We start from the raw sequence: 16,322 nt of genomic DNA on the forward strand, positions 1-16,322 counted from the left end.
CCTTCATCCCCCTATTTAAACCTGTAAGAGAGGAATGAATGTTTTATCACTGCTAGGAAGGAATGGTTGTACAGCGAGTAGGGAAAGGAACAAAAAGGAAGGAAAGAGGTGTGTGGTTAGGTTTGGTTTTGACACCCTATCTATGCAATAGTCCATAACGATTCATGCCACAGCAACATCTTGTACCACATATTGCCTCATGTAGAGTTAAATCATTTTTTAATTTGGAAACTTAACAATCAGCAAGAATGCTAGTTGGCAGTACACAACAGCTCCTTCATCCAAGGAAGGATTCACATCTCCAAGAAGGACATATTCCTTCTGCTGTCAGTGAGCCATTTTCTACTTTATGCCAAGGAGTCTGCAGAAGGTCTGTCAGTCAAGACAAAACACATAGATTGAAAAACTTGGCCAAGCCATTCCCCACAATCAACTACAGAACTGAGAAAAAACCATATAGCATCTGTAGAGGATATAGGAGAAAAGGTGACTTCCAGTTCAACCGTGGGTGAGAACAGATACGAGAGATGTATCACTTCTACTATTCTGAATACATCTCACCCCCACATCCCTGTTCTCACACATCCATACAAACCATTGCCGAAAGCCACAACACAACATGGTGAATTGCATCCTTTGCACATTCATTCAGGACCCACAAGGAATGGTGCCCATCCACCCTCATTGTATGACATCACACGTGGGACTGTCCCTCTCTCACACTGCCACTGTTACAGTTCCAGCCTTTCCTCAGATATCCTGCTTTTCTCAGTCACTGTGCAGCTATAATTGTATCGTTGCAGTTGCCCCAAGGCAGTCATTCTTACCTTCACATCTTGCACCAGAGTCTTCACCACCAGCAGCTGACACAGCTCATGTGAGTAAGGATTACAAGCCTGTGTATATCCTGTGTAGTGCTGGTTTGGTTGGGAAGAAGCTTTGGTTGGAAACAGAAGAGCAAAGAGACAAAGATGGATGTACCATTCATCTCTCAGATATGACTAGAGGTACATGTTGCTGCAACAGATTTACAAGTAGACCAACACTTTTTTCAATTTGTTTTCAGTGCTCAGGGTTATTTTTGGCCGAGAATGTTATTCTTTGAGTGTCTGAGCTCCTCTGGAGGCTTCTTCTTCCTGTGAACCATGGACTGGTTCACTGAGCAGCCTCCAAGTCCTGTGTGGTAAGCTATCAGTTCCAAGAAGAATGAGTCAAGTGTTTGCCCACATGAAATTCATTCCCTGTTATTTTAGGAAGAGGCAGAGAGGCTCATAACTCATTCTCATCATTGCTGGGAAGCAATCACCAAGTCTCTTGCACAATGCAGTGAACAGTGCTTTCACAGTGATTTAGGCAACATACTGTTACAGCAGAGGTAACACATGACATGACAATGCCATGGAATATGTCCTTCTAACATAAATTAAGTACTTCAGCAGATATCCCTGCACTCTACTTCAACGGGGATCATCCATCTGCATCCAGATTGAGATTTGTTGAAAATATTATAAAACAGATTCATCTAATTAATTTTAAACTTGTTAATGACAGCAATAATTTGAATTCTTGTAAATATCATTAATTAAAACTCATACATGTCCATCGGCATCTATGCCGCTCATTTTTCCTTTGAATGTGAAGGTCTTGGAATCCCTGGATCTTGAGTTTTCTTTTGGAAAAATGAAGCTCAATCTATAAACCTATATTTCATTTTGTTTTTTTCTAAAATAGACTGAATCTATGTTCATCCTTTGTTTCGCTGTGCAGATGTGTCTTCTTCAATGAACACAGAAAAACAATGCTTAGCAGGATCTCAGGTGAAATGTTAAATCCTCCACTCCAAGTCCAACTTGACACAAGTCATAAAGATAATCTCCTTTATCAAACTGTAAATTTCTATCTTGAGTGCCACTGCACAGACAAAATTATTGCAGTGCTCCATATGGCTGGTGGATGGATTCATTCAGGCTGAGGTACTTTATCACTGTAATCCCTAATTAGCTTCATGAACTTCAAAACCTGTAGAATCTACAAGCCCTGCTTATAAAGTCCATATCATGAGTAAAGATACCTTCAGACAGGCTTCTTGCACCAACTCCCAAATCCTACCTTCTCCTATGGAGTAGCATTCAGCCATATACTTTCCTATGAAGGGTCTGGGGACAGTGTCGGCTCTACAGATGCACAATGAAACAGTAAACAACACAGAACACAATGCCATGTAAAAAGAGAGTAGAAAGTGGTCACTGTAGCTGAGACTGGGGTTAAACTTACTTCTAAAGCTCCTCTGTCAACAAGTTATTTAAGGCTTGCTTCTATATTTTTATCCTTCCTTCTGGTTTGAGTTTCTGGATCATTACTTCAAATTAATGATAAATATATTAGTAACATAGACTTCCTTCAAGTGGTTGGAAACATGTATTTTAGAAACATGTTCCTTTACCAGTTTATTGCAGCGAGAATTAAGGTTTCCAAGAAACAAATCGGGCTATTTATATATTAGATGAGAAACACAAAGGGTAGATTTTACTTCTTAAATTTCAGCAAAAACAAGAGTAATTTATAGCTGTGCTATTAAGATGTAGTCTGGAGATCAAATGAACAGATGTAAGTGCATTTCTAAGTACTCATCAGTTTAGCTTGGTTATGAGTGAGAATGCAGATTTTTACATTTCATATAAAAAAGAAGATGCTGGAATAATCTCAGCAGCATCTAAATTCTGCAGTCTTTATGATGTGCTTGAAGTTGCAACATGCACAATTTCCTCTACTGATCAGAGGGTAGTGTAAGTATTGACAGTTGGTGTGTTCTCTAAAGAAGGAAAATGTGTGCTCTAGAGAACCATTTAAGAGAATGGTCTCATCCCTAAGTGATAGCTGTAGATGGCAACTACAGTTAATAATACTTTTCAATTCTAATAGTTCAAATCTCACATTGATTCAAATGTGATTCTTTGCTAATGTGATCCCCTCACAATGTAAGAAGTATGTTGGTTAAACTCATGTGACTGCAGAATAATAAAGCCACAGAAAACTGCAGAAAAACTCCAAACACATTACGGTACACCCAATTTAAAACAATATCCACTGAAAGAAAAACAGAGAGAAAGAAAGCAGAGAACCAAAGCATAATATTAATTGATGTGAAAATCCCAAGGATACATTCAGATTGCCAAAGATTGGGAATATACAGTTATATCTGATATTTATGGCTTGGAAAACTAGGCTCTAAAGCCTCTAAGGAATTTTCTCATCACAACTACATTTGAAATCTTAGTCTTGATAGCCTTTTTTACTCCAGCATTTTTTGCCATTGTTGGACTAGCCCTATACACCAAGATGGTAACTAACAAATGTATTAAGACAGAGAGAAAAACTCTTTAGACCTCTCTCAGTGATTCAGCAGGAGGGAGACTGACATAAATTGGTTTACGTTTTAAAATGGAATGACACTCCACTTTTGCCTCCCTTACCAATTCTTGTGGATGTACCATATGTAAGCAAAGAAAAATTCTGTGGTATTGATCTGCTTGTGCTTTTAAGATAGAGGACAGGGGAAGAAGGAAGAAGAAGGGAGGGAAGGAGGGAGGGAGAAAGGGCAAGCTGGTTAATGTTTTTCTTTCAGCTTGTTTTTTATGAGTCACACCACTAAGTATTTGCATTAGCAGGTCTCCTGCTGCTGCTAGATCATTCAACTGTTTGTTTAGTTGCTATGCCTCTTGAGAAGTCCAATGACACTAAATTTTTATACATCTTCCTTGTAATTTTACTAATTAATTAAATCTTTAAGAAAAAAAAAATTCCCATCACTGTGATACCTGTAGCAGTAGCAGTCTGCCCAATCTCAGCGCTATTACTCACTTAGATAAACGTTACAAAACCAGAACAATATTTGTCATTGCTTCTTCCTATGTTGTCTCCTGACCAAATTGTATCAGAAAAAGTGACAATAACAACATAACTGGAATGTTGCAATTATCAAGTTTAAAGTTCAAAGCTTTTTATTCCCACTTGTGAATTGAAATAAAAGAGTTGCTTAATTTTGAACAGCATTTGCAAACCCAAACACTGAGTATAACTTTGACTTAATCACTTTGAAAGAGTTGTATTTCTTCCTTCAGGTGTGAGACTGACATTGCTCAGAAACACATCAAATCAGAAGCTACATATACACTAAGACTGACATTGCCTTATTCATGCAGAATCTTGCTACTGATAACAAGAGCAGGGCTGTAAGCAAAACTCCATCGTGGTCAGCATGAAGAGAAGCTGCTAAGTCTAGTTAAAGCACACAAAGAAAGATCAGTAAACAGCTTTTTCTGTCTTTATGAGGATAACCAGCAACTTTCTGTTTGATCTTTTTTCTCTCTTGCTTATTCCTCAGCATTCTTAATTTCTTTAATAGTTTGCTTTCAACAAACCTTTTTTTTCCCCCTTTTCAAGAGTGCCAGTATAAAATATGCTAATTCAATACAAGCTGCAAACCTGCCCATTAGATTAAAATGCAATAAAATCATCTGAACTTACGTGTTCACAGAGAAGGATAGTTGAGACGAGATCCACTCTATGTGAGAGACGGGTCCCAAGAGGAGCATTTGTAAAGGAAGCTCTTCAGAATAGCTCTATATCTTCTGCATAAGGTGTTTGTTTTTGTTTCCTTCTCTTTAATCAAAACAATGACTGATGAGAGAAAAGTAGGTGTTTAAAGGGTGTTAAAGCCTTATTTGTAAAAGAAACAGCACATTAAGAGCAACTTTTCTTGATTGCAGGCTTGTGATCTACGCAACTTTCTCTTGAGCACAGTTCAACCCCAAACAGCGAGTGTGTATAAATGGTATCTTCTTACTTATGACATCTGTTCCCTGTGTGAATTTGGACATGCGTGTCCTGACTTCAATAACAAGAATGCTTTCTTTTAAGTCACTTGTTATTCTTGCTACACCAACATAACTGAGGGAGTACGAGCCATAGCTCTTCTATCATCAACAGAACTATGGGATAATTAAAGGACTACTCAGTTATTTCTATGCAAATTAACTACCTAGGTGAAATTTAAAACATGGCTTGCCCTTCAGAAAATTTATCATCTGTAGGGATCTGCTAGAAGACAAGTAGTTAGAAGACAAAAATGCTTAGTTGCCTGATTTAATTAATCTGAAGACTCTTAGGGGAAGAAAGTCTGTCTTCCACTGCCCACCTGGGCATATTTTTTGAAGTGACTGAGAACATTAAACAATTCTCTGAAGCTGGAAGTTTAATGTCCCTCCTATACAACTGTTACTTTATTCTAGATCTATTCTTGCCCTATATGCCACTTGGGTTCAAGACAGCCTTCAGAGAGATTTGCTAGGATGACTCTGAACCAGCAGTGTCACTCTCTACTGAAAACTTAACACTGCAAGATACTGCAAACAATTCGTGTTCTGCAACTGATACTATTTTACGGAGAGTAGTACTGATGTTTAAATCTCTTTAGGTGTACACAAGGAGCACCAATGATCAGTATGTTCTACTCAGAGTGCCCTTCCTCACTTCTTACTCTCCAGCAGGTGAAAACTACTGGCTAAAACAAAGCTGTTCCTCTATATTGACTGGGGCACAATGAATAAGAGTATACTATAACTGCCAGTTAATTAAAATAGTCCTTCAGGTGAAGTGCTAAAACACTATCTGGGCTTTGAAAATGCTAGATTTAATCCCTGCTGATAATGCCAAGAAGAATTTATTTCAAATTTAAATGAGCCTATGCAGCTGTTTTGCTTATGGTACAACCATTTTGCCTCATACCATGGCCTGCATTCTTCCACTGCAGTTTCTTCAGTTTCAGCTGTGCACTGTGATACAGCTTCTTAGCAGCTTCTTTGGGAGCTGCATAATCAGAAAGGGAGGAGACACAGAGTTCTTCATAAACACATTTTTTTAAAACTGCAGAAAATATCAGGGTAGTGCTCATATGAAGTTTAATTTGTCCTCTGGTCACTTAATGCAGATAACAGACAGAATGTGTGTGCCCTGGGCTATACGCCGTTTCATTACACACACATGGCTCCCTTTAAGTTTAATGTGAATTTAAGGTACCAAGGAAAAAGAGCACATACCCTTCAGCATGAATGCACGTTCTCAAAAAAGGTAATGAACTCCCATAATAATGCCTGTTTCTAAGACAGTGCTAATGACTGAACATTGATAACGAAGCACTTTTATGACTGATACATACACATCATGTGTTCATCTCAGTCAATAGCATCTTATTGACAGCACAGAATTATGTTTTTCTGTCAGCTCCAATATTACTCTAAAACATGTGGGGAACATTCCTGCTTCCCAGCTCTTATTTTTTTAGTGACACCTTCAAAGAAACACCCAATTTGGAAGGGCACCAAGGCACAGGACCCGCTGACTGACAGTACTGCCCTTCTGGTCAAAGCTTCAGCCCTGCTCCCACCTGAGCAGCCCCAACCCCACACCGATTAAACCCGTGTACAATCTGCTGAACCGAACAGCTTCCACCGCCTCTGCCCGTGTGTCGGAGCGCTGGGGGTGATGCACCGGCTCTCAGCCGCACACGCTTCGCCAGCCTTCGCTGCCGAGACCCGCGCTCGGCTCTAAAAATAGCACGGCAGAGCTATAAATAGCAGCCGCCTAAAGCGGCTCCAAAGTGCCCCCGCGAACGCCGCTACTGCTGGGCGGAGAGCGGCCTCGGGAAGGGCCCCCTGGGGAGGGGGAGGCGAAGGATGGATGGATGGATGGATGGATGGGAGAGTGTGTGTGGATGGCCGCGGGGCAGCGGCCGTGGCGGGCACGCCCGGGGCAGGGTAGGGGCAGCGGGGCTCGGCCCGGCCTTGGGGCTCCTCCCCGGGCGGCCGCGGTTGCCGGGCGGGTCCCGCGGGCCGGAGGGCGCGGCTGTGCGGGGCTGGGGCGGCGGGACCTCGGCGGGCCCCCTCCTTCGGTCCGTCTGCGAGGTAACGCGGTCCCCGCGGGCAGCGAGGAACTGGGAGGTCCCCCCGGGGCTGCGGGGAGGGCAGTGCGGAGGCCGGGATTCGAGCTTTCCTCAGCCGTGCCCAGTGGCAGGACCAGAGGCCATGGGCACGCACTGAGACACAGGGAATATCGGGAATCCTTTTCTCCTTTGAGGGTGACAGAGCCCAGGCACACGTTGCCCGGTGGAGTGTCCATCCCAGGAGACGTTGAAAAGCCGTCTGGATATGACTCTGGGTCACCAGCTCTGGGTGGCCTTGCTTGAGCAGGGGGCTGGACCAGATGATCTCCAGAGGTCCCTTTCCCCCTTCCCACCTCAACTGCTCCATGGTTGTGTAGAACCCTGCTTAGAACACCACAGCTGAGGATCCTGCTTCACTTAAGACATCTAGGATTGCGCTTAAATTTAATAAGACCTTTGTAGTCCAGTGTGTTGCTGGTGCTTCTGGCTTTATGGTGGAGAAGGTCTCTTAGGGCAAACTTTGATTGCGGCTAGGAGGCCTCCAGTGGAGAGCTGCTGGTGCCTTAAGAGAGCGAGCAGCAGGGAATTGCATTTAATACCTCCTCCTTTCAGTTCTGACGTTCTTTCTGCAAGTAACAACAGGGCTCCCCTACTATGCTGTATGATCTCGCTCTGTTAACTAATTTCCCCTTGTAGCAGGAATGCTCTTGCTTGCACAACAAAAATACTTTTAAAAAAGCCTGTCAGTAAAGCCTGTTAGCTACATGGTGCTGTAGTTTTAAACAATGTCATTTCCTCCTACTGAATGCTCTGCTTGCGTTCTGATCTAAACTGTGTCTTTCACCATTTGATTTGATAAGAAAGAGCAAAAAAAAAAAATCAGAAAATTGTCCAACTACACTGTAGGTAATTTACTGAGAAGAACTGAGTTTCCATGATGAAGCCAGCCAGTGTTTTGTTGCAGTAGGTTAGGTAGTACTCTGTTGCAAATGTGCATGCATTGGAAGATACTCAGACCTGCTTCAGAGGGATTAATTGTAATTACATACTTTTTTTTTTTCAATTTTCAATTCTACCAGCAAAAAGTGCCTTTTTTCACAAAATGGAAAGTTTAATTGCAGTAGTCCAGTACTGCTACACTTTTTGGAGAGTTCATTTTATGAAGTCTTTAGCAGTCAACAAAGTCTCTTTCAGCTGAGCTCTGATGTTGTTTGAAGAAACTAGTTGAGTACATAGTTTTTGTATACAAGACAGAGGTGTGGCCTCTCTGTTGCTACACGGACACACACATACCTCCCCATATTTCTTCATACCTTCTTGAAAACACCAATGAGTTCTAGAGGATCAAATTGTGACCTTATTGAGGTTAATGTCAACATCATTATGGACTTTAGTGGGGATCAGAGCTGGAACCAAATTAACAATGGCGATTGAAAATCACAAGTAAAACTTGCTAGCCCATTATAATCATTATACATTTGTTAAGTGTTTTATTGGGCCAATTTTGAAAACGATAAAAACGGGAAAAGGATTTTATGGGGGGGGTTACCTTATTTTTTATGGCTTACAATGAAATGAAAACATGCAAAAAGGTGTCCTGGTGATTTTTTATTAACATAATACGAAAATATTAAGAAATTGCGATAAAATAAAAAAGTTCCCATCTAAATAAATGAAACAGTTATGTAGCTGAAGTGTTAGAAACCTACTCACTCATACACAAGGAGCTGTCAGTCCCAAAAATGTGGAGACCTAAGATCTTTGTTAGGACACGACAAGGAATATACAGGTGCAAATAGATAAATAAAGACTTCAAGATCTGGCTGGTGCTAGCAGCCTGATCCATTAAGAAAATGAGAAAGTCTTAACTCTTTTAGTTATTTACAACTGTTTGGCCCCATTCTACATGGGAAGTGAATTCCTGCTGAAAGCTTTTTTGCTTGTCACATAGGAAAGAAGCATTACAATATCATTCTTTTCATTCTGCAGTGTCTGATTAGTCAAGTCAAAATCTCACAAACATATGGTGATAACTTTACCACTTATAATTCTCCCAAAATTTTGCTGGTCTCAGCCTTGGCTGAATTTATCATTAATATCTGATGGCATATTTTTCCATGTCCTCCAATATCACCTTAACTTTGTGACTGTAACTTTAGAGAATTTGGCTATAAATCATGGGTTTAAATTTATCTTAGCACATTTAGATATCAGTGGCTGTCTTTAGGTCTTTAATTTAAAACTTTGAAGTTGTTAATTTGGCCTCATTAGTTGAAGTGTCGCAGTATACAGTTTGCAGGAGTATTTGGAAAATTTGAAAATGTTGAGTTATTACTTGCCAATTTAGGGGAATTGAAATGCTTTCAAGGCAGGTGCTGAAGTGCTTGCTAATACTAGAAAGTATTGATAAATGCAAAGATCTTGTTTGTCATCATTTTAATTGTGTTTAGAGATGACACTGTTGTATCAATTACTCTGTAACAAATTCTAACAGATTTACTGTGAAGAATAATAAATCACTTCCTTTATTCAGAAGGACAAGAACAGATTGGGTTATATGTATATACTTGCTGATGGCAGGATGCTGAACTAGATGGTCTGCAGTTCTGATACAAAGGAACAATCACTTTTTTTACATATGTCACTAAAAAGTTATGGAAAGCTCAGCTTCTAGAGCAGTATTCATATCCTCAGTGACTTATACTGGCTCTGTAGTTATCCCCTGAATCATGCTTCATACATCCTCATATGGGGTTTTATTTTTTGGCATTTAGGAACAGACACATCACTGTTCCTGCTATCCTTATGCTAGAGGCTTTATGACTAGATGAAGCAGAGCTGTTTTATTGGCTTTGAGCCACCGGGAGCTTTTTGCCTACTCTGGAGAAATTTCCAGTTTTCTCTCATCCAGTGCTTTGCCCTCCCGTGTCACTGTTGTGGCCACAGTTGTGGCTGATCGTGACTTGCTTTGTGACACCTGACACTGATTATGCCTCCCCAGTGCTGAAGGTGCTGCAGTAAAGCTTCCTGGCAGCCCCGCCAAGTGCACAGCATGCCCCTGACATGACATAAAGAAAAGAAGAAGTTCCCAATCTTTTTTTTCTGCTCTTCAACCATCAGTCTGTTATTTCTATCTGGTGCAGCTGCTGCAGGAAGAGGCAGTATTACCTTTGTGAACTGTGGAAACTTGTAGCTGACTGCTGTGAGCCAGCAGGTTTCAAATGTGAACTGCAGTTCCTTGCAAAGATCTTATGTTCAAGATGGTCACCTTTGACCTACCACATGGCACATCAGTGATGGTTTGCAGTTCTGTGGGTTGAAAAGTAGAAATAATAGTATAATAGTAAATAGCATGACAATTTAATGCGATGGAATTATTCTCTTGTTGAAGTCCTAATAAAATAAATGATAGATTTATTCATGGAGTTCATTCATGTAACATTGTAGTTTCAGCAACTGTTCTGAACACTTTTTATATCTGATAATGCATTATACCTGACAAAAAGAGGGAAAATTCAGCAATTCCTCACTGTACAGAACAGAAGCTGGTTTCAAAATTTCTTGCTTTGTCAGGCAATAACATTTCAATGTCACATCATGTAGAAGAAGTCAAAGCATGTGCATGAGCAGAAGAAATCAAGTCCAGTAAAGGAAAAAATATCTAAAATTCAGGTGAAGAGAGACAACAATTACCAATTGCTCAGGTTAAATATTCTTTTCTGTGCTTTTTCATACTTTCAATTTATTTTTTTTAAGGTACATTCTTAATTTTAAATTAATGTAGTTCACACATGTGTTGACATTCCTTGGCATCTAAGCACTAGGATAAAATTAACAGAATATGTTATGCGAAGGCCTGTTAATTAAGAGTGCATTTGCTCTGTCTTTTTCTTTTTTTCCCACTGGGCATTAGTTCCAGTTTCAGCCTTTATAGGCAAGAGGAGACCAAGTAGTAAAAAAAACGTGCAAGACTGGTAGAGTTAGGGTTTGTTCTGTTTGTAGGTCATTGGCCCTGATGCAGCCTGTGGCTTTATCTTGCCAAAACAATGCAGACAAACTGTCAGCCAAGCTATACTGACAGAAGAAACTGAGTCTGAACAGTTTTTTTGAATTTATAACTTATAAGTATATAGTATCATTTATATGAAGGCTGTAAAGTGGCAAAACACTTTACCAGTGCTGCCCTGAGTCTGACTAGAAGTTCATTTAGTCAAATATGTCTCCAATGCTGGGCATAAGCTGATGCCTGGGAAAGCGGAAGAACAGAACAAGATCACAATACTTTCCCATAACAGTCTCCCCCCTCCATTTTTCCTTTCTCAGCCCACTGGGGAAAAATGCCCTTCAATCTTTGGCTGACCAGTGTGGTGGACACATAAGCCTCAGAGTTTTCCAACAGCACCCATCTCATGTTTCAATGCTTATTTGTACTTAGCTTGTTTCTCGTGACTTGCTGGCTGTGCTGTGTTAGTTTTTAAATGTGGGAGATCAAGACTCATTTTGTGAGGCACATGTCTGCACAGAGTGAAGGACAACTATTGCCCTGAGAAACTTTCAACCTCTGCTTTAACTAGACAAGACAGATTGGAAGGTGAAAAGGTACACATCATGGTCTTTGATGCTCTAAGTTAGGCACTAATTATAAATATATTCCTGAAGTCTGACAGTGCATTGCTGCAGAGTCACGACAGCAGAACCCTTCATAGCAATTTGAAGCTCAAGGAAATTTCCACTGTCTCAGCACTCGACCTTTTTCACAGGGAACAGAGAGAAAACATTTGCTTGCTCTGGGGGAGAGCAGAGCATGCTGGTGGAGTAGGCTGCAGGTCCTTGGCTGGATGCTGCCACAAACCTCCCAGTCAGTAGAGAAAGGGATACTCCAAGGTGTAGACCATGTCCAAGGTGATTTTTGGGCACTGGTAGAAGGGAGAGACTGTATTGCATCCATCCTGCGAAAGTTAGTGTTCTCTCTGGTAAAGAGAAGGTTTTTGGAGGGAACAGGGTGGGTAGAAGTGATTTCAGGGCTTGAATTTTCAAAGGAGTCTAAAATAACTGAAGTAAAGCGCCAGTAGCCGCTTCATATCCATCAGCAGAGATAGAATAGGTTTATTTACAGCTTGCTTTTACCTGCCCAGGATGGGGCCATATTTCTTGTTGATAAATGTGAAGTGCTTCACTTACAGTGTGCTTATTTTAGAAACCCAAAAAAGAGTTCCTACCTTTATTAAAATAAGTACTTCACTGTGTTGCCCACTGAAATCCATGAGCTTCCACAGCATGGGTGCATACTTGAGAGGTAACTCAGTTACTTTCTCAGGCAATTATGTAATTTGTTCTTCATCAACTACAGTTTATATTAATGAATAGACTCCTTGCTGTCAAGTTCTTTCATTTGGATGCCATGTAAATTATAACAATTTGTAGATGAGCTCTGGCCCATGAGAAGCCCAATAAGAGTGATTCTTTATCCTGCAGGGCAAGAGTATAGGCTAATCAGTATTTGAGCAGCCCTCAGCTGTTTAATTGAGATAAAAGGACTGATACAATTATAGTGCTCCTTCTGTTTATTTCGGAATCTTGAAAGTGTTACTAGGAAATTATGAATCTGTCCTGGACGAGAAGAAATAATTGATCTATATGCAGCTACCCAGAAACGACATGCAGGTCTGAGGTCTTATAAAAAGAAAGACAACCTCCTTAAATACACCGTTAGGTAAGCCATGTTCTGTTTTGTTAATGGTAAGAGATAGAGAATAAAGAGCAGAGCCATAATTTTTCCACGTGCTTTTATGGTTTTCTTATTATTTGTCTTCTGTTCTTATGTTTCTGCCTGTATGTATACTCAAGCTATAACATCTCCCTTTTACATCAAAGAAATTCAATGAAGGACTGCCTTGATCTTTCCTGCTTTCATCTGTCTCTCCTTGCCTCTCCATGTTTTCTCTGTAGCTACAAGTGGATACCACCCAGTGACAGCAAAGGCATTTGAAAAGGAGTGTCTTTGCTCCCTTGAGGGGGCCTTGCAGCTGACAAGTACACTGCTAAAACTGGATCTGGCTGATCAGCTGGAGAATGGCCTGGGTTTGGGTTTATGCTTATCTTCATAGAGGCTCTGTAAGGTATCCCTTATGTAAACTCTAACAGTTCCTTAATTTGCCTCCAGCTCTTAACAGTTAATGATGTTGTTAAAGATATCATTAAATACCACAAATACAAATATCAGTGTGTTCATCCCATACAAGTATGAGAAACTCTAGTAGAGGCAGTTGAATGACAGAACTATTCCATAGGAAGGTCCAAAATTAAGGAAAATAAATAGTGCCTTTTTAGAATGTGTATTAGAACCCCTCTGCTTGTGCTTTTAAATAGATTTTTTTAAAAATTAATTGAATCTGGAGGCTCTGTCTGGTAGATGCCCAAATTCCAGGGCTTTCACATTTTTTAGCTATTTGCACTAGAGTCTCAAGAAGCCCAGGGGAGGGTCTCTCAGGGCTTCAGAACTCAGAGTCTGGGCATAAGATGAGTTCTTAAAGGTCTCAGGTTTCTTCCTGCTCAATGGGAAGGCCAAATGTGACGTTTAGCTTTTGGGCTCACAAGAGTGAGAGAATGGCCCTGCTACTTCCAGAGAATTGGTGGGCCTGGAGACAAGCAGGTGTTGGACTGGCAAACAGAGAGGAGGCCATATGGTGTGACCGCTTTGAAGCCATAAGTCCTGGGAGCCCCTGCTTTCCTGCAGCTGGTAGGATTCCTTGCAGGCCTTATTTGTGGATTTCAGTGAAATCTTTCTCTTTGCTGCAAAATATTTCTGTTTTGGCAAACTAACAAATAATGCCCACAAAAATCCTGTTTTTCTAGAAATGTTTTGTCCAGCTTTAAAGTACTGCAGAAACAACAGTCCAGTTGGATTTGTTTTTATATTCTGTATTAAGTTTGCAAATACTGGTTCCATATCTGATGCCTGACAAGGGATTCAGGCTTCTGCAGGTATCGAGATATGGACCCAGAGTGATGCCAGTCCACTGGCAAATCAATGTGGATTTTAGGATGCTGACAAATAATGCATATCTATTAATCAGGTCTGAACACCAAATCCCATATGCATATCTTAGGTGCTATAGTTCTGTATTCCTGTGTGGATGAAGGTCCATTCCTTTTTACCCTAACTTACTCTATTAATAGAAAAGCCCTATTTCAAGCATAAATTCCATTGCTCAATATGTATGATCAAAACTGTTTCTGTTTCAGAACCATTCTAAATTTTCCATAATCAAGTCAATGGAAACAGCCTCATGTATGGCCAATTTTCAACCCACTATAGTATGTGGTGATAAATCCTAAAGTTTGACGATGTGAATGAGGATATTTTGTCAATGGTGAATAACAGCTCAGGAGACTAGACTGACATTGGAACCTTCTTAAAAACTGCACTTGTCACTAACTTTTGTACTGGGAGCCAAATCTTTCAACACACAAAAGCCCTCAAATCTTGGAGCTGATGCTGCTCAGCAGCTTACTGGAGGCAAGTACAAAGCTACAAAATCAAACCCCTTGTTTTTGGAGAATGATCCTCTCACAGCAGCAACCGCTTAGCTGTATGCTTTAATCTATTCCACTGTATATCATTCAAAATATTCAAAAAAAGTCTGTCTTATGTCTTCTGTGAATGCCAGTAGCAATGTCAGATTGTATCTGTGCATTGTTATTAGTTAAAATGCAAAAAAGCATCTCTCTCTAACTTCCGTTCGGCACTTTACTGTCACCTTTTTAGGTGTGCTGTGGTTTATATTCAATGGGTACAGTTCCCTGTGAAGCATTTTAGTATCTATCTCTCTAGTGTGAGAAAGATCTGGTTTTTTTCCATATCATTTACAGACTGGATTTCCTGTTAAAAGAACTGTGCATTGATGTAAAAAAGCAAAGTATAACACTAACCAATTGAATTTATTTATTATAATCCAGTGAAATTAAATCAGCTACGGAAACTAAGCAGTGTTTCTTCTCATTAGAATGAAAATTCCACATATTAGATATTTTGATAAAGTTGAAAGTAGATGTCCTGAGATTTAGGCTCTGATCTGATAATCAGAAAATCAAGTTGCATTTCTCTGCCATTAAATCTTTTCATCGTATTACAATGGACAAAACAACCTTTTTCGGCCTTAGAAATGAAGACAATGCTTTCCCCCTCCCTCCCCCCAAATGCTATTTATCTGATTTGCAAACTTTTTCTGGTTTGCAAAAGTTATAAACTTTTTGGGTCTGTTAATGAGTGCTTGACTATTTGTATAGAGCTTGGGACAGTGATCTGATTGAGACTTCGGGAAGACACCAGAGTTCAAACAACAGCAGCAACACTATTGCATGAGTCAACTGCTGTAAAAAGTGTTCCTGTAATGGACTAGGTAGTTAAAGATCTGCCATTGTTGTGACTTTGTTCCATCATAACAACTGTTTAGTGCCTGCATCATGTGTTACACATAGCACACACTTATTAAATTAAATGTACTTTGCTCAAACAATTACAATTTTTGATACATGTTTGTTCCATTTTATCTGTTCTCAGAGCAGTTTCCCACTGATGTTTTTCTACTTCAAATCATAGTGGGGTAATTGTTGAGCTAAAATGGAAGGATTGGACACAAGAAGATAAAGAATTACTCTCTGTTCTAAAGTTGCACATGATAAAGAGCTCTTTTCAATATAATATCCTTCTATCTGTCATGCCTTTCACAGATGTTTGACATCAAAAAAAAGAAAAAGCTAAAAGAAATAAAGGTTAAGCCAGGGATAATTTATATTTCAAAATAAATCAAAGAATCCAATTTATTAGTAGTAATATACAGTGAGATGAAGTTAGACTAATTTGCTTTTAAATCTTTAAATTTTTACATTCTCTGTGGTGACCAGTGACAGGACCTGAGGGAATGGCCTGAAGTTGTGTCAGGGGAGGTTTAGGTTGGATATTAGAAAGATGTTCTTCACCCAGAGGGTGGTTGGGCACTGGAACAGGCTCCCCAGGGAAGCGATCACAGCACTGAGCCTGACAGAGTTCAAGAAGTGTTTGGACAATACTCTTGGGCACACAGTGTGACTTTTGGGGATGGTCCTGTATAGGGCTAAGGGTTGGATGCAGTGAAGGGGGGAACTTGTGGGTCCCTTCCAACTTGGTGTATTCTGTGATTCTGTGATTCTTTAGCCAGTATATATGAAACTATGGTTAACTTCCACTACTTTCCAAAACATGACTAAAACTGCTTAAGGAATCTATATAAATAAATAACATTTAAAAAAATAACCAAGTGTTTTGATGTGTTACCTTGGATTTGAGAGCAGTAACTTCCTTTGCACATATCCTGTTGTGACTACAGAAGGATGTTTTCAA

The sequence above is a fragment of the Corapipo altera genome, unplaced genomic scaffold, assembly GCF_003945725.1.
Source record: "Corapipo altera isolate COAL_440 unplaced genomic scaffold, ASM394572v1 48b, whole genome shotgun sequence".
NCBI classification, from domain to species: Eukaryota; Metazoa; Chordata; class Aves; order Passeriformes; family Pipridae; genus Corapipo; species Corapipo altera.